The 24,795-nt window shown below is 39.7% G+C and overlaps 2 long non-coding RNA genes across 4 annotated transcripts; both read left to right on the top strand.

Moving 5' to 3' along the window:
- Positions 1 to 8,058: 8,058 nt before the first annotated feature.
- LOC122888057 lies at positions 8,059 to 24,296 on the top strand. 3 transcript variants are annotated; one of them, XR_006380642.1, is made up of 4 exons: positions 8,059 to 11,570; positions 16,893 to 17,057; positions 19,856 to 19,930; positions 23,787 to 24,296. It is a non-coding gene; the product is annotated as an uncharacterized LOC122888057 (long non-coding RNA). The 3 variants fall into 3 exon arrangements; XR_006380643.1 differs by having other exon boundaries at positions 8,060 to 11,570; positions 23,814 to 24,296; XR_006380644.1 differs by lacking the exon at positions 19,856 to 19,930 and having other exon boundaries at positions 10,499 to 11,570; positions 23,814 to 24,296.
- LOC122888059 lies at positions 17,055 to 19,424 on the top strand. Its single transcript, XR_006380646.1, has 2 exons — positions 17,055 to 17,171; positions 19,150 to 19,424. It is a non-coding gene; the product is annotated as an uncharacterized LOC122888059 (long non-coding RNA).
- Positions 24,297 to 24,795: the final 499 nt, after the last annotated feature.

Genomic DNA, 24,795 nt, shown 5'->3' with positions numbered 1-24,795 from the left:
TCTATTAATTGCTGAGCTTTAGAGCTGCTGGTAGGCGTTTTTGTTTGTACCTTATGGACAGAGCCAGGCTAGCTGTTTCCCCCTGCTTCTAGTCTTATTGCTAAGCTAAGCTAACTGCCTGCTGGCTGTAGCTTTATATTTGATGGATAGACATGAGAGTGGTACTGATCCGCTCATCTAACTCTCTGCAAGAAAGCAAAAAAAAAATGTATTTCCCAAAATGTCAAATTGTTCCTTTAAATAATCCTCCTCTTGTATTTAAAAACTATAATCTTTGCAACTATTCCCTGATCGCACAGTATTCTAGCTGATATTATAGTTTAATCCTGATCTCTTCCAGTTTCTGTACAGTACTATTTTCAGCTATAGCCCATCTAAGAGACGTGTCTGCTTCTCTCTGCCAGATGTCTGATCATCCAACCCTTTTTCCTTCACCCACCCACATTTCCCATGTCTCTTTATCTCCATCTCTGTCCTCCTCTGTGTCCTTCTCTCCTGTCCGGTCATTATCACCTCGAGGTCATCAAACAGCGTTGACTGTCAACTGTCAGTGTTACATGCAGCTGCAAATGACTATCTAATACATCTGTCACTTCAAGTCCAGCTGGGAGAGAGTGATAAATTAGGGAATCCGTGGTCTTCTGCATTATTAACTGTGTACAGAAAGGATGAGCAGGCGATGGGGAGGTGGATAGCAGGCATTGGCAGGGTTAGGGAGTGACCGGCTTAAAGTAATCCGATTAAAAAAATAGATTACAGATGTCTGATTGTAACACTATTCACATTTAGCTTGCAAAATGGTGCGAGCTGTGCAAATACCCTCACATGCGATAGAATTTGGGGGCAAATAGCTACAAAAGTGAATTTGAGTCATTTGTTTTGACAGTAACAATTTGATGCTAAAAAATAATACGATCTCCACGTACCTAAAAGAGAAGACAAATGTCAAACTTTAATGTCACTCTTTCCTTACATTTACTGTTCACTGAGACTATTCCCTCAACCACAGCACTGGAAACTGTAAGAAATTCAGACTTTTGCAAATGTGTCCACCACAAAAGAGAACTGATTTTCATTGGAGATGGATTACATTTTCGAATGGATTAGCACCAGCCCAAAGCTCCATCACTTCCAGATAAAACAAAAGACTTCCAGATAAATTAAAGTTCCCTTTAAATGTAATATGAGGCCCTTGTCATTAATATTCTGCATGAGAAAATATTACTCTGTCTGAATTTAGAGTGCAAAATATTCTGTCCTCTTTATCTTCTCTGAAATAATGTAATTAGTCTTTTAATTGTCGAATGATAATTATATAAAATGCAGCAGCTATCTTCCAAAAATAATAATTTTCCCTGCATTGCTTTTTAATCAATGTAATAGGTCCAGCACTACAGTACAGCAGCTCCAGCCTAACACTTGTATCATGCATCTCCATTACATATTGTCATTTCTATTTGTGACCTCCATTTCCTTTCCTCGTTTTCTAATATCCGTTCTGTTCCACAAACAAAAGTGCTTAAGTGAAATCTTAATCATACAATGATGGGTATGAAGCAGCAGGAGGAAGGAGTAATGTTTGTCCTAAATGTCCTCCAGCTTTACAGTATCTCCTGTGTAGGGCAGCGTATTCCTCTCACAGTGGGGTGGATGATTAGGCAGAGTGCTTGGTACAGTCAATGGATTTCTAGGACAAAATAACCGGTCTTACTGGCCTCACTCAGGAGACAACACCCTCTCCTCCCTCTGTCCTGTTCTCTGACTTCCTTTCACTCTCTTTCACACACACACACACACACACACACACACACACACACACACACACACACACACACACACAGAGGGGAAATGGCATATTTATTAAATTATTTATGGAATCTATATGTCTACGGTTTTAGCCCAAAATGTTACTGTGTTCAAAGCTACTGAGATGTGTAATTCTGTATGAAATAGCTAATAGCCAGTTTTACCATGTGTTGGCTTTCTGGCAGTGATTTTAAGTGTGTGCTGCCATATCCAAGACTGGATAGGTGCTATGAATAAAACATTGAATCCATTAAAAAATTAATCGCCTTTTTACCTTAGGCATAATTATGGTGCAATTTCTCCCAGAGTGCATATGTGTGCGTGTGTGTGTTTGCGAGTGCAAATGTGCATTTGTATGTGTATTCTGTAACAGATGTACACCTGCTAAGCTCATAGCTCCAATGTTGATGATTTTCAATTTGAACAATTTCCTGCTACTCTGATGGCAGAGAAAATTCTGCAGCCCCTTTGCTTGGGCTCGTGAAGCCCATTTATTTGATTGGACAAACTCAAAAAATGCATTTTGATCCATCTAAACACATGGCTGTTTTCCAAGTTGACATTTGGGAAACACAAGGTTTTGACTTGACAGCAATTGTATTTGTTTAAATTATGTAGATGTTTGCATGTATGGTGTCTGAGAGGAAGATGGATGGTTTTGAACAATGTAACAAAGCCTTGTGATGTGCTGTTGTAGGGTTGTGTTTGTGTCCTTTGAAATATTCAGAGAGTGTACATGTTGCTAACAAAATGGTCTGGACTTTGGGACACAACAAGGACCTCTGGGTACAGGATGAAGTGTGTGTGTGTGTGTGTGTGTGTGTGTGTGTGTGTGTGTGTGTGTGTTGGGGGGGGGTTAGATGATGCAAAAAGCAAATATGAGAAAGGAGGAAGGGAGGATAAGGCAAAGGCAAATAAGGATCAGGGATGGATGCAAAAACAAATAACCATATACATGTGTGTGTGAAGGCTCCAATCTGAAAGGTCTTATTAAGTAGCACTAAAATATAGATGATCTAGTTTTTGGAAGTGTTTTAGATGTCTCAGACAAGGATTTTAGTTGTGTTGCATTAATTTTCAACACTGTTGTTGGTAATCTCTTCACACCAAGACTCAAAGACTTGATAGATGTGGCAGAGCGCCAGTCAGTTTTCTAATATTTCTAGTCATAATCTGTCTTAATTAATCATTCATAATCATTGATAAGATCATTTGAAATATAAATAAAAACCATCAGTACTTTATACTAGAGAGCAACTCCTCTCCTCTGTGTTTGTTTTTTCTGACAGCCTGAGACCTTTCACATCCTTCATCCGTCCAGTGTATTTTGCCCTGTTGTGCTCTCCCAGGGGATTCTATACTAATTAAGCCAAAGAGGTCTCTGCCGGGTAACGGGCCGGAATGACTGTTTGAAAAAGACACATGGACTGAATGTGTGTGTGTGTGTGTGTGTGTGTGTGTGTGTGTGTCACACAAAAGCCAGGCTGATTTCATGACTCCACTGGGTACAGGAGGGATAATAAATTACAACAGAGCAGCAGCTGGGGGTCTGTGATGTGAGTGTCAGTGTGTGTGTGTGTGTGTGTGTGTGTGTTTGTGTGTCTCCATGCACACTAGGTTGAGGAAATACATATCTTTCAAAATTCAACATATTTGCACTGTAGCAAAACTGGAAAATCTGATATTTTACTTATTTGTCCTCAGTTCTCTGTGATCATGGTGTAACTTCCCATATTAATAAAAGAAAAGATGCCAGTCTTAACAATTTATGAACTGCAAAAAATAGCATAATTACTATAACTGGCATAGAAAATTAATACTCATGGAATATCCATTTTTGCCCTGGTGGTAGTCGCGATAATCAGATGTGAACTGTGCACATTAATGCCAAAAAGTTTAACAAAGAAGTATGTGAAAGGAGATTACCTTCTACTCAAACAAGGACTGAACACAGTGTCTTGGTTTAGTCAAATGTTATTGATCTACAGCATATTTGTGTATCCATCTTTATATCTTTCACTACATCCCTGTATCTTGAGTGATTCTTGTACTATATGTGGCAGTCTGCAATGTGTGAATTTTTTGTTGCCATGGCAATGTCAAATTTGGGCTACTTGATCATTCATTCACTTTTGGTGACATATAAAATGGATTCTGATTCTGCTTATTTTCATCTATTTGCATCTTTATTTTTCTTATGAATCAAAACAAGAAAAACATTTGGAAACAATTATCGATTTACCAAAGGGTTGTGTGTGTGTGTGTGTGTGTGTGTGTGTGTGTGTGTGTGTGTGTGTGTGTGAGAATGTGCACAGATGTGTGTCTGAAATCAATTGAGGAACTGTGCCTCTAAAGGAGGAGTGGTTTCATTTACCTTCTGGGCACTTCTCCATGGCTGATGAGTCTGGCTGGGTGACAGGCTGAAAGGAGCCAGGATAACAGCCCCTGGATGGATGTGGTGGCCAGCTTCAAGTAAAAATCCACCATTTTGATGGGGTTTTTTTTGTAATCACATGATGTTCAAGTCACAAGTCAAGTCTCAGTGAGTTGTTTTCTCAAGAAATGTTGTAATATGGATTATAAAATGATCCAGAATGTGTCATATTATGCTGTAATCGCATTTCATAAATGTTCCTCAACCAGTTCTTTTTCCTCTGTTTCCCAGAATGATTTTTAGCCATGCTAGCTGTATGCTACGGCATGGCTCTTTGGTTGTCAATGTCGGCCAGTCCACCACTTTGGTCCAGACTTTGGTTTATGACCAAATGCTAACTAATCACATTCCCATCAGATGTACTTTGTGTTTAGTGTTATTTAGCAAATGTTAGCATGCTAAAACGCTAAACTAAGATGGTCCCCCAAAATTCCCCCAAATCTCCAACTCAAAATAATGACTAGGAGCCTACTCCTCTCACTCAAAACACCTCTTGGTAGCTCTGCCTCTGCTTTGAGTTCTGCCCTTCAATTCTGAGGGGCTTAAACCAAGACCTGATGTATGCCACTGATAACATTTAATTTCCATTCAAGCCCCTGGAAATTGTTGTTGACATACAAAACAGGATCAAAAAGTCTGTTTGTTGTCCGCTAACCTGCTAGTTGTACACCGACACCAACTGTGTCTCTGAGGTCTGTCTGCATGGGGTTCATTGTCTGTGTTCGTCTTTCTCTTGTTTTCTCTTTCCTGCATGTCTGTTCAGATACACACACACACACACACACACACACACACACACACACACACACACACACACACACAGTGCTGACAGAGGCTAAAAGAAAGAGCAACGGACAGAGGAATGCTGAGTCAAGCAGACCTGAGCCACCCCCAGTCCTAATAAAGGCCAATACAGAGCATGTGGCCTCATCAATAATTTAAAGTCCTCCTTAAAGTCCTGAAAGTCACTGATATATGTGTGTCTGTGTGTGTCAGTAAAAAAATAGTGCTTGTTTATGTTAAATTAATTAGTTTATTAAGACATCAGGCTAGTCTTCTCAGGGTTGCGTGTCAGTGTGTGTATGTGTGTGTGTGGGTGTGTGTGTGTGTGTGTGTCTGTGTGTGTGGTTGGGAGGGTTGACACAAAAAGAGGTGGTAGTATTTCCAGATCACTTTAACTGTGAGGTGGAGCTCCAAGTGTTTCTTATCAGTCGACACAGCTGTACCTCCAAGGATACTGTGATGTGTGTGTCAATCCGGCAGATGTAGTGAAAGCCAGTCTGAATGATGTGCACACTGTGACTAGCAGCCGGAGGTTCCCAGACATGACTACACGCTACTCCCTCCAGCAACTCTGTAATCCCCCAAATCTTAGTTTCTTCAACTGTGAACTGAGAATTAAGGAATTTCGGGTAAAAGTTCCTACAGGCTGAACCTCATGCCACAAGTGCAACCATTTCATTTGGCATTGCTTTGATCTATCAAAGTCATCACTTGTGGATATTAATTAGGTATGTTTTGTGTGCACCAAGTATCTGGGCCACTCTGAGTTTATTTAGCGTTAGTGTTTAATGGAAACATTATTATCGTAATATTTTCTGCATTTTAATTTGTCAAAACATAATTTAAAAGTATACAAATAATATGGAAACGGAAACTGAACGTGCCAGCAGATTATATTACATAAACTTTTTTAGATATTCTCCCACCCACTGTAAACGTAGCAGAATCAAGCCATGCAGACAGTTGCCTGATTTTGAGTTGTTTGTTGTATGCAAAGCATTGGAAAACCTCAATCAGCAAAATGTGTTTCCAAAAACAGTGTCTAAAATAATTAGTCAGGATAAGCCATAAATAAAAATTAGCGAAACTCAAGGAAAGAAATTAGACCTAGATACCAAGTTTAACAAGCAAATAAGCTATCAATAGCTCTGTTACTGTTCATTGTTTACTACTTTTTCATTGTCATGTCATGCACATTAAAAACTTTGTCAAGTGCATGACATGCAATGCTTTGACATTTTGGAAAATACGTTCATTCACTTTCTTACAGAGAGTTTGATGAGAAGATTGATACCATTGTCATATGTGTACTATGAAGCATACCCGAGTAGCCAGTTAGCCAGGAAACAGCTAGCCTGGCTCTATTCCAAAGGTAACTAAATCTGCCTTCAAGCACCTCTAAAGCTCACTAGTTAACACGTAACATCTTGTTTATTTAATCATTAAAGAAACCAAAGTGTAAATAGTTTTGATGCTGTCATGTTTAGCTATTTTGAGGAAGTCAAAACTCCAGCAACACTTGCAGTATAAAGAACAACTTTATTGTCCAACATATTTTGGCATTTAAATAAGATGGGTATAAAGCAAAACAAACTTTAAAAAGGTTTAAAAATATATAAAAGACAACCAATCATATATGTGTGCAGGTGTGAATGCACTCAAGATGCATTGAGGACACCTTGAGTTCCGATCGCACAGACCACATTCTGGGACACATATGGCCACATTCTTTTAGTTTTTGTTATCCATGCATTTATATAATGCACTGTCCATAACATCAATGCTGAAAATTCACATATGCAGCATATTGTAAGCCCGCTGAGAAATTTGAATGTGATGTGTTTTATCAGGCTCATTTGGCACAATCTTCTATATTAGGAATCAGTGGGAGTTGGGAGCCTTGGAAGGGATAAGTGATTCCTCCATGTGAAAGATTTATATTCTGAGAGCCAGCTTGTTCTATCTTAATCACTCCTCCAGATGTTTCTGTCCTCGTTGTGGTCCCTTTAGACATTAAAGCTCTGCCAGCCAAAAGCTAACTGGGGTTAACTCCCTCAGTCATAATGTACTCTCAAACTTGGTTCGGAAAAAACTATACAAAGCACAATTCAAGCTGTGGTTTTAAGTTTGTATAACTTTGAGCCCTTCAGTACTGTGGCATGGTTTTTCATTAGATGAGAAGACAATCACTGATACATTATTTTAACATGAACTTGCACCAAATAGACAGTACTTGCTTATACTTTGCTGGCTGGTGGTTACATAACATGATAAGCTACACGATTTCTTAATCGAGTATCAAAGTGCTGATCTAAGACAATATCTAAAGACTTAGAGGTTTCAAACAGATCTGAGGAAGGGTTACTGTAAAGGGAAGGTCACAGATGCACAGGAGGTCACAGGAGTTTACAGATTTTAATTTCATTTAATTAATCCTGGGCGGGTGATGATTGCTGTACGAGCTGTGTTAGCATTATTATCAAGCGGAAAGACTTTGTGACCTTTCCAGTGAGCAACAGTGCGAGACGGAAGCCTTCAGTAAAGAGATTTATCTGACGCCCCCCAGGATCTGTTGTGTTTATTGACCTCAGTTTGCAGAGTTCACAATCTGGCCCATTGGTAGCTAGAGCCATTGATTGGAGTACAACACATAGATGATCAATTTGTTAAAATTGCACTGGCTGGGAGTTCAGCCAGTCTGGGTTCATGGGAGGCACACAGCAACGTGACTCTTCGGGGGGGGGGGTTAACGGGTTGTGAAGGCTCAAACAAAAGCGCATTTTATCTGCTCATCATACATTCATCACAAACACAGAAACATGTAACGTGTGCATTGTGTAAACATACATTAATCATGAACATCATGGCACCCAACAATCAATACACAAAATCCATAACAAACTGTTAAGCATATTCTTTGATCATCTGCAATGCTGTCCTCAGAAGAACATTTTAAAGAAGATAAATTGATAGCAAATGTCACAGTATTCTTTCTTCTCTTTCACTATTTAAATTTTTTGACCATCCTTGCGGCATGGCTCTGGGGAGGGCAATGTCGGTCTGTCTGGCAGTCCACTACCTAACTACTGGATGGATTGCCATGAACTCCTCATGCACAGGTAGCAATTATTAGGCCGTAACGATCAATTTCTGCTTACTCTACTTTTAGTAGTGGGGGAAGTTTACCTTGTTATTTTTATTGATATTTTTATATTTTATATAAATATATGAATTGTTTCTATTCAATGTGTTTGGTTACTTCATAAATATCATTTTACACATCCAGAAGCAATAAATATACATAATGTTGTCATGCATTTCCTTTAAGCTCTGAAAAGGGCAAACTGTTGCCAAAACATCAGTCGGAGTAAAGTCTATATGCTGTATCTGTCATTCCAAAGTGATCCTGCTTTCTTTGCAAGTAATTATACTTAGTTTGTTAGTTTGCTAAACACCTAAATTGTTTATTTATTATAGCTATATCCAGCCACCATAGCTTTGTAGAGTTATATGGTTTGCAGAAGTGAGTTGATTTGACTAAGTTAGATGAGTACATGATAATGATATTCTACAGTGAGGGAACATGTAATAGGTGCATTTGGGTATTTACAATACTACATTATATATTTGTCATATGTATGTCATGCAGACATTCCATATATAGGCTTACCATCCTAAATCTTAATTTAATCATACATTCAAAGATGGGTGGTCAGTCTCTCTGTAATGCTACTTACACAATGACATTCTAACATTTTTATCTTTCTTTTTCATCACTGTCAGCGTTCGCGCTGTCTATTGTAACCCAGTCTCTCTGCTTTGCTCTTCCTCTTAGCCAGCAGTGGTGGACAGATGGCAGGATCAAACCCCATCAAACATTTACAACCTCACAGACACAGCCTCATCACACTCACTCCCTGACATCATAGAGGTCCACCCATACCACCCCCACATGTACATACACACACATGCACACACCTGCCCTAGTCGCAAGCTCAGAAATCTTTCAAATTAAGAGTTTGATGGAGCTTTGACAGAAGTATGAATGGTAGAGTAGGTCTTCCTCTCTGCACTCATCAACTCTAACCAACTAAATTTTGAAGAAAAAAGGATCGTATGTGCTCTGCTATACACTATACTACTTAACAGCATGTTTCCATTACATTGCTGAAATTTTGGTCAAGGACTTTCATCATATTGAATCCATCAAACTTGTTTTACTGCAGCCTTGAGCCCCCAGGGCCCTGTATCTCAAACAAAAGGAGAAGGACGATAGAGAGGAAGGGAGGACAGGGATGATGAGTCAAGGGAAAGAGAGAAAGAGAGTGAGATGAGGAGGAGGAGGAGGAGGATGACAGTGTTGAGGAGGATGGGAAGAGAGAAGCACAGATGATTAGCAGGCGGGGGAGAAAGAGGAGGAGGAGGAGAGGTGGAGGAGGAGGAGGCAAAGGAACTAAAATGGATAGCTGCATTGCTGTCATGCTACAATGTCCTTCAGGCTTTCACTGTAACAACAAGCACCCACTGAATGATGATGATAATATACAGCAAACTATTTTACACAGAAAAAAACATGACTTGTAGAACTATGGATGTATGTTCATGTAAGCAACCCACAAGTCCAGCATCATAAATATCATTTCCTATATGCTGGACTTGTGGGTTCCTTACCTGAATAAACACCCAAGCTGAGCTGCATTGAACAATGTTATTTAGCCTGTACATAAAGTGTAGTTTTTGACATTTCTATGCAGCGATTGCAATCTATGCAAAAACACACTCACTCAAACACACAAATATACTTACATGGAGATAAATAGACGCCAGTGTTAAAAAAAAAAAATCTTAATAATGATCAGTCTGTTTCTATCCCAACAACCCCACAGAGATTTGGTTGCCAAGTCAACCACGGCCACCTCGATGACAACCATGCAGTACTCAGCTTGTCGTCACCTCTATTCTATATTCAACTGTTTGCTGCTTTTATCATGAATTTGTATTTTGATTCTCTTCTCTTAGAAAATGAGGGTGTCACATGCTTTGGGGATTACGGGTTGGCATGTTTAAGTCACTGGTTTTGATCATAAGATTACACTGTATGTTAAGTCTATATCGTACCTTTTGTGACAGCGAGTCAAATCCCTCGCTCAGTTTGGCTTGATTTGCTCAGGAGCTTTTAAGAATCTGGTAAGCAATGACTACAGGGTCAAAGAGAACTCTGCAAATTTCTATAACATGGTCTAACCATGCACCCAGAAGAGAGCTGGATGGTGCAGTGATTTGGCATAGTGGCAACAGTTAAAATATGCAGGTCACTTTTTGTTACACATATCCATCATAAAAGAGAAAGCTTCAAAAATAGCTATAATCCATATTTTTATATTAACAATTGATCACATGACTGCTTGTATGCGAAATGGTTCGTTAGTATTGATGAATACATTGAGAACTACTGTATATAATCATATATATTATTTAGAGAATCATCACCCGACTGCAGTTTCCCTCAACTCTACGGGGCGTTTTAACGTCTTTCATCTCATCTCTATTTTATTGATCTGGTTCACTCCCACCACTCTCATAGTGTCATTTTCAGACGCAACAAGCAGCTGTCATCAGTAAAAAAAAAAGCTCTGATAAACCAGCTGTCTGCAACCTGCTCAGCACCAAACCACAGAAAGGCAAAGTTGGTGAACTAGTTGGTGAACAAAGTGGAGATTTAGAAAGATATTTCCCTCATGTGTTGGCAGAGACCAAAAACAGAGCTAAAAGAAGAGTTAATATTGGACTTACATTCATCAGATGGACACAAACACAACTCCAAATGAATGCTAATGTTGCTCCGTATCTGTTGGCAACTGTTTGCTAACAGATTCCCCATAACAACTTAAAAAGTGATATTATGTCAGTGCTGTGTTCATGGCTTGTTTCCACTGCTCCCAAGTGGCCAAAAATCAGTTAAAAACAATGAAAGAAATTACTCTTTGTGTTATCACAATTTGAGCCGTTGTTTCCAATATAAATGTAAGAGTCATAAGAGTCAGCTGTAATAGCATTATTTCTGTGCCATTTGGCAGTCCACCTGCTCAGTCTGAGATTGACTCTGGAGGAGGAGAAGGAACGCACATGCTATGGGCCTAAAGATTTTTTTCAGGAAAGAGGACATTCTTCAGACATTCTCTTAGGCAGAGCAAGGAGAGGAGTTTTATTAAAAGCCTTTATTTAGTCGGGCATATTGGTTAAAACGCCGACCAGTTTCAATCTTTGTCAGGGAGAATTTTTTTTGGGACGTATTAAAGGGGTAGTAGTATTGCACTTTTATAAAGTTGGGGGGCTTATTAGAAACAGATCAATAAAAGAAGAGAGGCTGTGTAGAACTACTCATGATGAGTTAACTGAACTTCATGTGTAAAATTGGTGGAGTGCCTCTTTAAGAGAACTGGATAAGGTGTGGTGAGTCAGCTTTGCTGTCTGTTTACTAGTCTGCATGTGCAGGAACAAGGAAGTAAACCAGGAGGACAGAAAACTTTTCTGGCATTTGCACTGGGTGAGCAATTTTTGCTGGAATGAATGGGCGCTATCTTGGAACACCACTTTTTATAATACATTCATGTGTCTAACTCACAGTTAAAATACAATAACAGTGAGCTAGTATACATAGAGCCACAGTAAGGATGGTGGATGAAAACGAGGCTGTTATATTCTGGGAATTTCTGCTGAGTAATTGTTTCACAGGATTTTTATAAGATGTAACTCAGCAGAGAAAATCTGCCTTTGAATTCAGTGATACTGGAACAATACCTAGTGGAGCTTATTTTAGCGACATAGCGACACATACTACAAAATGAGGGTTGGCTGAAAATAATCAAACACATAATGAATGAGGATGTCGTGTGTGCAGCAATACAAGTGGAGATTTTTCTGCAAAAAATAAGGATGATAATATTACGTGTAAGTGTCTCAAATGCAGCAAGAGTTGGAAAAAAAGTTTGAAAAAGCTGCATTTAAATATCCAGGAATCATGTAATGTGATGTCAAAAAATGGCACACTGCATGCTCATGTGTCAACAGTCTTTATTTCACTTCTAACTTCTTATATGTTACATACTTGACATATAGCAAGAACGAGAGTATGTAACCAACACATCAATTCATTTTGGTAAACAAGGCAAATCTCTTTAGAGACACTTTTTTACAGCAGCCCCACTTTATGATTTAGGCCGACCACTAAAATCTTGTCTACTGTAGCTTTAAAGTTTTATTAATAGAAAATTGATTGTCTTGGAGTCTCCAAAAGTTTACTATTAAAGTCATGAAAGATTTTCCACTGGGAGTAACAAACAAAGATATAATGTGACCCAACAGCTCGCAGTTGTGAATGCAAAAAGAGTTATATATTATTCTGTGTGCACACCCACCCACCCACAGACACTTTCGCTGTCCATGCTGCTTATTGTCATACCTTAGCCTATAACAAGCCGTGTGAGTCATCATGCCATTTTTTTCAAACATGTAATTACTCATAATGACACCAGGCATTCAGGTCACCAGAACAACACAGGTGCAGAATAACACATAGGTCACAGAAACATAGTATCATTGCCTTTTGCCAGTCAGTGCATCTGTTGTTTGTAAAACAAAGAAGGTTCCAGTGTCCTCTGACCTGATTAGACACACTGTACATTAAAAGTCCATCTTTTATTTGAGGAGATTTAGAAAGATAGGCCACTCTCACTCTCTTTCACATTCACTCACACACACACACACACACACACACCTTAGCATTCAGCAACTCAAACCCAGAGCCAGTCATGAGTCTGAATGCTCTCCCAGTGTTGACACAGTGTTTGACTCATTCTGCAGTGTGCCTGCTGTCATTGAGATGCATAGCGAGGTCTAAACAGAGTTCTGCCAAGTTGTAGGCAGCCATTTAACCACCACCAACACACACACACACACACACACACGCACGCATGCATGCAGACACAGACACACAGGGAGGGAGAGACAGAGACCAGGATCATGTGAAAAGGCAATTAACTAGAACCTTTTGCTTCTTTGGTGTGAATTTAGAAAATAGTACATTGTATCGATATTTTTCAGGAGAAAATCAATTTAGTATGCAGTGTTAGCATGAATGTTGCAGAGGTGTTGCATACCTGTTTAATTTTTTACTTTCTAACCACCAACATTGTTAAACATGGTAGAACTACAGCTGTGCTAGCAGAGCTTGTACTTATTGCTTTGAGATAAAGGCTAATGTCAGACACATGCTCACAGTGACCATTCTAACATGCTTATGTTTAGCAGGTATAATGTTTATCATGTTCACCTTCTTAGCATGTTAGCATGCTAACATTTGCTAATTAGCACTCAACACAAAGTACAGCTGAGGCTGATGGGAATGGACTGGACAAATTAAAACTGTGATGTGATAATGGCGTTATATGGAAAGTCAGGGGATTACCAAAGTAATTACAGTTCATCCTGTGGGGAACATGATTGTCTGTACCAAATTGCATGGCAATCCATCCAACAGAGTTGTGGAGATATTTCTTTAAATACCAAAAATGTCAACCTGGTGGTGCTGGAGGAAAAGTCAGGGGATCACCAAAGTCAGTAGGATTCATCTTCTGGGGAACACAGATGTCTGTACAAAATTTGTTGGCAATCCATCTCATATTTGATGAGATATTTTAGTCTGAACCAAAGTGGTGGACTGACCGTTAGACCACCATTGCTATTCATAAAGATGCAAGCATTGGTAACACTTACACAAACTTGTATATCAAGCTTAAGCCAAACACAATTTGCTTTTATTCTCTTCGTAACACCACTAAATGTGATTTACAGACAGAGTTCTTGCTTAAGAGGCATCATCCTTTGTTGGGGCAAAGAATATAGTCAAACAATACCTGTTGGCTTGTGTTTGTTTCTCCTGCCACCTCTCTGCCACAGTAAATAAAGAAAAGATAAATGGCGCTGCTCCTGCAAGAAGAGCATCACTCAACATTCCTGGGGATGACGAAACAATGCAGAAACAGTTCAACACGCTAAAGTAGAGGTTGTATAGAGGCATGAGGTGATGCATGAGTTTTATCAACATCAATGGGAGTTTGGCTTCCAGGTTGATGTTGCAAACAGCCTAGTCATTGGTCATTTTGGGAAAAGAGCATGATGTTCTTTTGTTCCCTTCTTTAACTCTCAGATGGTACCCAACTAACCCCAACTTTATGTTCTTAGTTATATTGTTTGTGTTACTCTATGGCAATGTCCAACGGTCCATCAGTTGGTCCACCACCAATATCTCAACAACTACTGGATGGATTGCCATACATTTATCGTTCTCAGACGATGCATCCTAATGACTTTGGTGAAGTCCCTGACTTTTCCTCTAGCGCCATTAGCAGGTTGACATTTTAGGTTCAGAATGAAATGTGCAACTATTGAATGTATTGCCATGAAATGTGGTACAGACATTAATGTTCCCCACACAGACTTTGATGATAACTTGAATTTTCATCTAGTGCCATCACCAGGTCAATTTGCCCAATACATTGAGATTCTAATAGACTGAAAGTAATTGTAGTCACTGAGTCACCCGATTCAGAAATTACATCTGTATGGCCATTTCTTTGCTACGGGACAGTAAAAATATAAAGTCAAAAAAAATTATCGTTCATCTATTTATTTTAATTTCATTAATAATATCCCTGCCCTCTAATCAGTAGATGTGCAGTTAGCCAATTACTTTATCACACCACAGATGCTGTTAAAGCATCTTTTGAACTCAATGACTTCTCAGTGAAGTCCAATCAGATGTGTCATATATAGAAAGAACACGAAAGTGCAGACTCAAACACACATTAAGCTTGTAAGCAGGTGCATTCCAAACCAAAAGCACAAAGCAACACACAACCTGATCTGTAATCTGTAAGGAGCATTTGGTGGAACAAAGGTCATAAAGCAGCAGTTAATCTGCATGCAAGTAGGGGGAAGGATTGGCACAAAGACACGATGATTAGTTGGCCGGCGGAACATGATCTAAGCTGATAATTTAGCATATTTTCATGTCCATCTCGACTCCATCAGCAGTATACGTTTTCTTCATCATGTTTGAGATTCTTCTCTCTGTGATTATCAGTTTGATGTTGCTGTTTTAGAGGTTATTACATGTCAGAAGAAGTGTTAAAGAGGAGCAATAGTCCAGTATGAATATACGTTATAGTACAATAATTGATGTTGTTAGTCACCCTGTCATTCAGTAAGGTGGTTCACCACTTGCTCCAATGCATGATATTGCAAAAACCACTGGCCAGACTATAATGAAATTTGGTGTGGATATTCATAGTCCCCAGAGGGGGTGGGTGATTTTCTGACCTTTCATATAGCGCCATCATCAGGTCACATTTAATCCTTGACCAACACTTTTGTGAAGCACAAAATGGCCAGATTTCCATGAAATCTGCTGCAGATATTCATGGTCCTTCGATGAAGCCAGTGGGTTTAGTGACCCCCCGATTGTTGTTCTGGTGCCACTGTCAGCCAATAATTTACTTTTGTACAAAATAAATGTCAAAAGTTAATGTACAGATTTCCATTTAATTCATGTTCTTGCCCTTTCGATTTGTATGACCCTATATGACCTTTCCTCTAGCATCATCCTTAGGACACACTTGCAACGCTCTTCAAGTAGCAAACCAGTCAGTATGTTGTTTGTTTTATCCAACATTTAGCGTCCATGTTGTGGAGTGTAATGGTCATTACAGCCTCTAGCACTTAGCCCAGTATTTTTGAGCTATTATCTGGAAACTGACATATATTTATGATAATATATCTTGTATTATGATATAATATTAAAGTTAAAATGATAACTCATTCTAAGAAGGGATCATTTATGCTTTTTTGGAAAACTGAGATATCTGGATATCAGGTGACTTTGTGGTTGTTCCTGTAAACCCCATTTCAACCCTATATTAACAGTTATATTTTGGACATTCACTTGAGATTTGCTGTCAATAAAAGACAGTGCATTTGCTGTCGAGTGTCATGCACAAGGACACTTGAGAAGCTGTTGCATCAGTGTGAAAGAATGTGCCTTTTTTCCCCATTACTATTCAGTCAGTTAATATTCCTCTTTGCCTGCAACCCTCACAGTAGAATAGATGTCTAACTCTTTTTTTCTTTTTTAAGAAAAATGATTATCACCTGATCCTGCTGTTATAATTGGGGTCAAGGAGAACTCATCATTTATGAAGAAATATCCCCCTTCTCATCCCTTTCTCTGTTTTATAATTTTCTGGGGAGGGCATCATGGCATCTGGAAAAAACTGTGACCTTGCTGTACCACTCCAATTCATCGTGTGTGTGTGTGTGTGTGTGTGTGTGTGTGTGTGTGTGTGTGAATATGATTGTGTGTGCATACGTGTGTGGTCATCTAAAAAGGCCCCACTGGAGGTTTTTGTCCCACATAGGCACCTGACAGAAATGTCTTAAAAGGCCCTTAACAACTAGACCAGAGACTCTATACACATACACACACACTCACACTTGCACAAAATGAATATATACACACCTGAGGGCAGAAACAAAGGAAAGAAGAGCAGGACAGTATACATCCAACCTCATTGTCTAGGAAGTTCTTCAGAAATCCCTCAGAGAAACTGCATTGCCACTCCTAACAGAGATGCCATTTTGTTTCAGAGGCTGAATTTCACTCTGACAGTTTAACACTTGGAGATACAGTTTTCCTGCAGTGCAGCTGCATATGTGACTGTATGCATACTCTTTATATCTTTGACTCAAACACGCGTTTTTCTGCTACACCCACTCTTATCTTTCCCTCACTCTCTCTCTCTTTTTTTCTCAGTCATTTTTGATGTCCTGATGCCTCCGATTGCTATGGGTAGCACGAATCAGATGATGAGATTACCATGACAACATGAGGGGCTGACGTGGGGGTTATTTCTGAGGCCGCAGAGTCCGTGAAGACGAACTTTATGACACTGGTGAATCATCAAGAGAAGCAGGACCAGTATGTGTGACACTCTTCCTCCTTTTTCCTCCTCCTCATCCTGTTTAACATGCTTGCCCAGTACACATGTATACATGTGCACTACTCATTCAGTTTCTTCACACAGATTTTCAGGTGAGGGAGACTGAATTGTCGTCTTTAACCTTCACAGTCGCAGACTTGTTTCACACACCTTCCTCATTTTTGCACCTCATACCTGACGTGTTTTATTTATCCTTTCTTCCTCTTCCTGTTGTTCTCTTCGCCTCCTGCTGTCTCAGACTTGTCCTGTCACATTTTGCTTTTGTATATACCTCCTCCTGTTCATCATCATCATCATCATTATCATCATCATCATTGTTATTCTAGCCTTTGTCTTTCTGTGGTGGTCTTGCAGATGCAGTCCTCCATTTTTCGCACCCACAGCCTCGCCATAGCAACAGAAGTGACTGTACGACAGTCTGCATATCAAGGAAGGGAAAAGAGGAAGGGAGGAGAGGAGAGCAGGAGATACAGGCAAAACAGGGGGATGAGAAGGCAGGAAAAAGAAGAGAAAGAGAGCTGAGGGATGGAGGGAGGGGTTGCAGAAACAGTAGTCTGCTTGAGGAAAGATAGTGAGGGGAAACGCCAATCTTTGGTATACGAAAAAGATAAGTAGGTCAGTCCTAATCTGGGGTTGAGTTTAGCATATAAATAAATAATGAAGCCAGCTTCACAGTAAAAACCATCTAAGTGGAAAAACCTCTAAATGTGAAAACCCACTGTTCTGCACTATGACATATACAAAGGTGATGTCCTCTAATCTTAATGCATAACAACACTGGTTCACTATCACCGTAAAGCATCACAGTGATGAATGGACATGTAGTGATAGAGATGACTATAAGACATCTAAGATACAGCAGATAGTGAGGAGGTTATCAGTAGCTAATTTTGGCACTGTATGTGTGTGCGTGGTGTGTGTATATGAGAGAGAGAGAGCAAAAGCCTGGACTTTGTTGGTGAGATGGCCCTGTTGGAGATATGAGATGCATTAGAAAGATGGGGCATGTGATAGGTCACATCTGGTAATGGGAGGAGAGGAGAGGAGAGGAGAGGAGAGGAGAGGAGAGGAGAGGAGAGGAGAGGAGAGGAGAGGAGAGGTAGGAAACAACACAAAGGGCAGTTAGATTTTTTGCCTCCTGATTTTAGGGATATTTCTGTACTTTTCAGGAGGTAAATGATATAGAACAAAATAATACATTCATATCAAATATTAGTTTATTTTAAAGGATCAATTCAACATTTTGCTTTCTTTAAAGAGTGAGATGTGCGTACAGAGCTGGAGTCAGGACTTAGTAAGCTTAGCTTAGCCTCCCCCTGGAGGCAGGGGGATACAGCTAGTCTGGCTCTGTTCAACGTTCAAAAATACACCTACCAGCTCCTCTAAAGCTGGATTATTCATTCAATGTATCTTGTGTTTTTTCCCCACAAGTTACAACTCACTCTCAGAAGGAAAGTGCATAATGTTGAACTATTCCTTTAAATAATACTATACAATTTCCTACCCTTCTCTCCTGCAAGCATTAGCAGGTCTTAGAGAAGAGGATGGTGCAATTTCCCCCATTCTCTGTGCCCAAGGAGTCCATTTTCCATCCCTGCATGGTGCCAACAATTACTTCTGCTTTAGGGCATTTTATCTGCCAATTTCTTATCAAAACCTTTTTTTTATTTTAAGTTTAGACATCCCAACACACACATACACTTTCGCAGACTCCGCAAAGCACCTACTGTGGTTCAAAGAGGACATATTTCTTAGTCACATGTGACTATGAAACAAAATCAATGTGGTCAGGGTGAAATGCATATAAGTAGTTCTGATTTGGAGATATAGTCCCAATTATTACACCCCTTTCATGAAATTTCAAGGTAATTTCCTTTTCCCAGGCACTTGTCCTGACCCTGATGTCAACGCACAGCTTTCTTTAATAACCTGGTTCCATAACATACATCTTGTTCTAAGGAACAACACCTGTACTTCACCCCACGCTGATATCTGGGACATACTGCTTGACACACTTCTTTGTCATGATCAGCCTCTACTGATTGGATCTATTTTCCTTTGCCCTAACAGGATATCATGAAGCCACCTTTCATTTCCCTTTGAACTGAACAAGGACTGCAGCGGACGCAGCCAACACCTTCCCTACTGACTTTGGGCTTTAGTTTCCTAATCTCACCTTGCGGTGTCAACCCCATTCACACCAGCGCTGAAAAATCTAATTGAATATTATATATAATATAATTGAAATCATGTCTTGCATCATGAAATACTACTGATATAGTCCTCATAACCTTAATATCAGTGGTGTTTGTGCTTTTACATGCAATAAAAAAATGTCAGTTTGACCTTTATTGACCTTTATTGAACTGCTCCGACTTGTCGTTTAACCTCCTGTCTTCACCAGAATTGGGAATGTGTCACATTGTGTAGATTGATCTGCTTCTTGTGATCACGTTGTGGCACATTTTAATAAATACATGACTACTTTTATAATATAATGTACAGCATGAAGGACTGAGCTGGACGAAAATGAGAGACTTAAAGCAATCTGACAAACATCAACCGCTATTTACATAGCACCACTAATTAGCTCATTTCTTTTATTTCAGAATCTCTTTAATTTGTCTTCAAATTTACTTAAAAAAACACATTTTGAAAGTCTGGCTCTGTATTATAAAACCATTGGGAAACTGTGGACTGGTTTTGATTGCCAAGTTTTATGTATAAATGTACCAGATTGCAGAGGGCTGGCAGTAATTGGTGATCTGATTCCCAGGACAATGGGTGACCTCACCGTGTGACTGAACACCAACACTGGTATCTCTGGTTACTGTCGTCAAAGCAACGAATGGTAATGCTGCATGTCCTGATCTGTGTTGATCATGACAGCCTGGTTTGGACAGTTAATCCCATCCTATCAGCAGAATCTTTCTTTTTTTGCTTTCGATTAACTCTCCCAACCCTTCATCCTCCTCTCTATATCTATTTCTAACCCTCTATCACTGTTTTTTCTGTCACTCTCTTCGTAGAAGAGTAAAGACTCCTCCGTGATATCATATTTTCCAGCCAAGCTTATTAAAATATGTTTAAAGATTAAACAAACCAAATACTGAACACATTTTTGCTGCCTGTGCCAACATTTTTATTGCCAGTACCAGCAGGGTGATGAGGCTATTTTTTATCATCTCCTCTGATTCCTCCCATGGGCTGTGTAAAGAAATTTGCCTGTTTTAAAGGCAGATTAGGAAACAATTAACAGAACACAATCCTTTTGCATGTAAAAGAATTGCGAAAATGTAAAACTGTAAAACAGTAAGTCAGACATGCCGCTGAAAATGTGCACCAAAGACAGAAATCAGACCAACGATGCACACACTGCACTAATAGCTCCCAATAAATTTAACCAATCGATGTTTCAATCTCACCTCCTGAGATCTTTGTCAAGCTTAACATCACTGAGCAGGACAGGCAGTATAAATACAGTAAATATTTAAAGGATAACTCTGGTGATATTCTATAGTTTTTTATTATCAATAAATTCCATGAAGAGACCGAAACCAACAATAAATTGATCCTGCTAACAAGTATTGTCTCTCAAGCCTAATATAGCTAATTCCCTAATGCCATAGTTCTCCATTATTGTCCAAAAACTATTAATAACATGTCAATGAGCCACACCGTTACACTGGGTGACATATTCCTTCATTACCATGACCATGACCACTGTAGTTTATATAGCTAAATACTCTTTTGTTCACCAAATCTGTGGTTGAAACTAGTCCCCAACAACTGCACTATTTACGCCTGCTTGAGTTATAATGATTAACTTAAATTGAAGCGGATCACTGTGTTAAATACAAATTGCTGGACGTGTTTTGTCCCATGTCTCAAGAATCAGTGGAATCTGTACCAACTTTGATGCCAATCTATCGAGTAGATGTTGAGATATTTCACAGGATAGGTGGAAACTTGACCTGCTGGTGGTGTAACAGGAAAGGTCTGGGGATCACCAGAATAATTAGGCTTCATCCTCAGGGGACCATGGATACCTATACCAAATTTCATGGCAATCCACTCAGTGTTTGCAGAGATATTCCTGTCTGAACCAACCCACCAAATGACAGACATTGCCACCCCTATGAAGCATTGCCGCTAGTGTGGCTAAAAATCCAGTAAAATACCTGTGAAAATGCACATTTAAAACACACTCCTGTAGCTTTCATCACTTTCTGTGTCTGTGTCTTTCTGTGCACTCTGTCACCTTAGAGTGGGTTTCATAAGATCAGCGTGCTGGTAGACTGCACTGTGTGGTCTGACCGGGCACAGCTGCTGTTTATGATCTCCTGTTGTTATTCCTGCTCCATTAGGACACCACAGAGCAGCTGAGGGAAACAACAAAGGCACACAAGCACAAATATGCATACACATAGCCAGAGCCCTGAATGATTCTAAACTTACACAGCACCGGTTAAACTAATTGTTTGGAGGAGCATAGTTTCATTTTTTTTAAAAAGCCTAAATACACCCAGTTTATTAGGTACACCTAGCTAAAACTAATGCAGTCTAATAAAACAATAAATTCTACCCGAAGGTTATAATGTTCAGGTTTTGTTGAAACTGTGGTAGAAACATGTTGATTCAACTTCATGGTATTTTTTATGGCTGTAGTATGTGGTGTGGTTGAATTGTATTGTATTATACTGACTGGCTAAATAGCAGAGACACATCTCTTCTTTCAGTAGGCCGAAACATACACTATTTCAATCAGGTTTCTGCAGGTTTAACATCAGCCAGTTACTGTTGCAATAGTAAGGACAACATGTGCAATGATATAGCAAATGTAAGGAAGTAAAATATTACAGTCAAAAGTACTTTAAAGCTGTCCTCAGTATTTTATATATATATATTTTATAACAATGGATCACATGACTACTTCTATGTGAAAGGTGCCGCTTGTAGTGACAAACAAACAGAGAATTATTACCCGTCTCTGCAGTTTCCCTCAGCTCTACAGAGCTATTTTTAGCACAGTTAGCAACTAGCTGGTGAACATAGTGGAGCATTTAGCAGCTAAAGAGCCAGATATTTCCCTCAGGAGTTGGTGAAGACCTAAACCAGAGCTAAATACAGTAAATATTTACATTCATCAGGTGGACACAAAAACATCAAATGAATGTCAATGTTGCTTTGAGTCTGCAAAGTGTGTAAATAATTAAGCAACTGTTTGCTAACAAGTTCACTATATCAAACTTAAACAGTGATAATTTGTCTTGTTATTGTTTATAGCTTCACAAACAAATCAAGTAATACAGGTTTAAAATATAAAACTAGTGGATTAACCATACAAATGTACACTAAAACATACAAATGGCTGGTGAACTGTGCTACTTACTACAACTATGCTACAACAGGTAATTTGTTATTTTCATCCTTCTTGATGAGAAAAGAGGAATATTTGCTGAAAAAGCAATACAGTGAAAGAACCCTGGACTAATGGAGTACACCTTTTACAAGTGCAAGCCTCTGTGTGTTATTCTATCGATCAACCTCTTTCTGTCTCTCTCAGCTCCTACCACAGACTGTATACTGTGACTCAGAGATGCTGTTGTTCACAGCAGCATCCTTTTGAGACACCTGTGACCTTCCCTCCTCTCCTTTCACTTGCCTCCTCCTCTTCTTCTTCTCTGTCCCTCTTGGCCTCTGACTGTGCCCACCTCCCTCATCTCTCTGCAGTCATTTTTCCTCCCCCTCTTCTCTCTGGACATTGTAGCTAGAGTCAGATAAGAGCGAAGAGATACAGTGGCGGATAGACGGACAAAGAAACGGGCAGAAGGGCAATCTGCTCCTGAGACATATAAGGAGGTGTGAAGAGTTCAAGATACATCCATTTTGTCCAAAGAAAATCATTTTCTGAAGCTTTTTCAAACTCATTTAAACTTCATGTAGTGGCAGACAGACACAGACACACAGACTTTCAAGTGTTGAGTGCAAAATCGCATTTTACAAATTTTACAGGAGAACAAAACTATATACACCAATCAGCTTAATACTTTTTCCTTTAAATTCTTTTCACTAGCATTAGCAAATGCACTTTCACCCCTTTCACTTTAATGCCAGGATCAGACTACCCAACGTTTATGCCTTTTGAAATGGTCAGGAGGGGCCATAGACAGTCATTTTGCATGTCTCCGACGCTGTCAAACTAGGTGAGAGAAGGCAAAAAATTCTGACATGCTCATCTTGTCGTCTGAGCCTTGTGAGGTGTTCAAGATGCAGAATCCATTATCTTCCACTAGTTTTTATATGCACTAGTATCCTGGTTTTGACTCATCCTATTTTTGATCATATTTGGTATATGGCATCTTCATGGAACATGAAAAACCTGGTTATTCATATCCCTGTATAGCCTACTTGATCATGACAGTGTCCAATTTTCTGATCGCCTGCGGGTGTGTCTTCATTTCTCACCATCTCAGCCACCAGCTCTGTACCAACAAAGAATGTTCAGAAACCTGGTTAGGGTGTTTACATGCGCAACACATAACCTGGATACTCTAAAAACCCGATCATAACCAGGATACTAGTGCGCATGTAACCATTGCTGTCATGGTCCGGCTTTGCCTCTCCCTCATCCCTAGTGTTTCCAGCTGTTCTCACCCTTCCCTTGTGTTTCCTGTTTGTCCCCTGTTGGTTTCTGTCTGTATCAGTGTGTGTGTGTGTGTAATCTGGTCTAGGCATGGCCTTCGTTCCCTCTCCTACACACCTGCAACCAACTACCAATCAAGCCTTGCCGCCACGCCTCCTGCACACCTGTGATCCATCCAATCATCCAGCTCCAGCAGTATATAACCCCGGCTCTCCTCTCTACTCTTCCCTGGCTTGTCAGCTAATATAAGTGGTACAGGCACATGGCCAAGCTGTTAGCATGCTGTTTGCTTGGCACGCTTTAAGTTTTTGAATATCCTGGTAACCTGTGTTTCTCCTTGTGCCTCAGGCTCATACTCATCTGTGAACCGTCTGCCTATGAACCTGCCTGCCAGTCTGTCTGCCTGGACTTCCACTCGTACGTGTATTGATTTGCCGATAACCTGCCTGCCCGCCTAGACTCCGTGTCAATTAAAGACTGCCTGCCAAACCAGATGACACCACTGTGAGATCTTAGTCTACACTCAAGCCACTCTGTTATCTGTGTGTGAAATAAATAGTTTGAACTTTGAGTCTTTGTCTGAGTCCTACTTTTGGGTCCTGAGCTTTCTTAAAACACTACACTACACTTTTGGGCTGATATTATGTAGTCTGATCTCAGCGTAAAGTTAACCCATGTTTTTACTCTATTACAATTATTATTATGAAATGTGTTTTTACGATCAAGGGAAAGATCTTCCCCGATATTATTTAGTTTAATTTCAGACAAAAGACACATAATTCCCCTTTCGCAGTCAATCCTTACTGTCAGACAAACAGCAGAGAGACCAATCACACAAACAACTGAAGCACACTTGGAGCACTGTTTTTATCAGCACAGTCACACAGTGAGGGGATTGTTGTGTGAAGCCAGTTCACCAGGCCTCATGCAGCAGCACATGGTGAGCCCATGTGACCTTATCCATGTGTCTCTCTCTCTCTCTCTCTCTCTCTCTCTCTCTCTGGGGCACATCTGCATCACTTCAGGCTTGAGGATACAGAACATCTTACACACACATATGACATACACAT

Source organism: Siniperca chuatsi, linkage group LG14, assembly GCF_020085105.1.
Source record: "Siniperca chuatsi isolate FFG_IHB_CAS linkage group LG14, ASM2008510v1, whole genome shotgun sequence".
Lineage (NCBI taxonomy): Eukaryota > Metazoa > Chordata > Actinopteri > Centrarchiformes > Sinipercidae > Siniperca > Siniperca chuatsi.
Note: the sequence above shows the minus strand (reverse complement) of the source record. Positions and strands in the feature narration are given on the sequence as shown.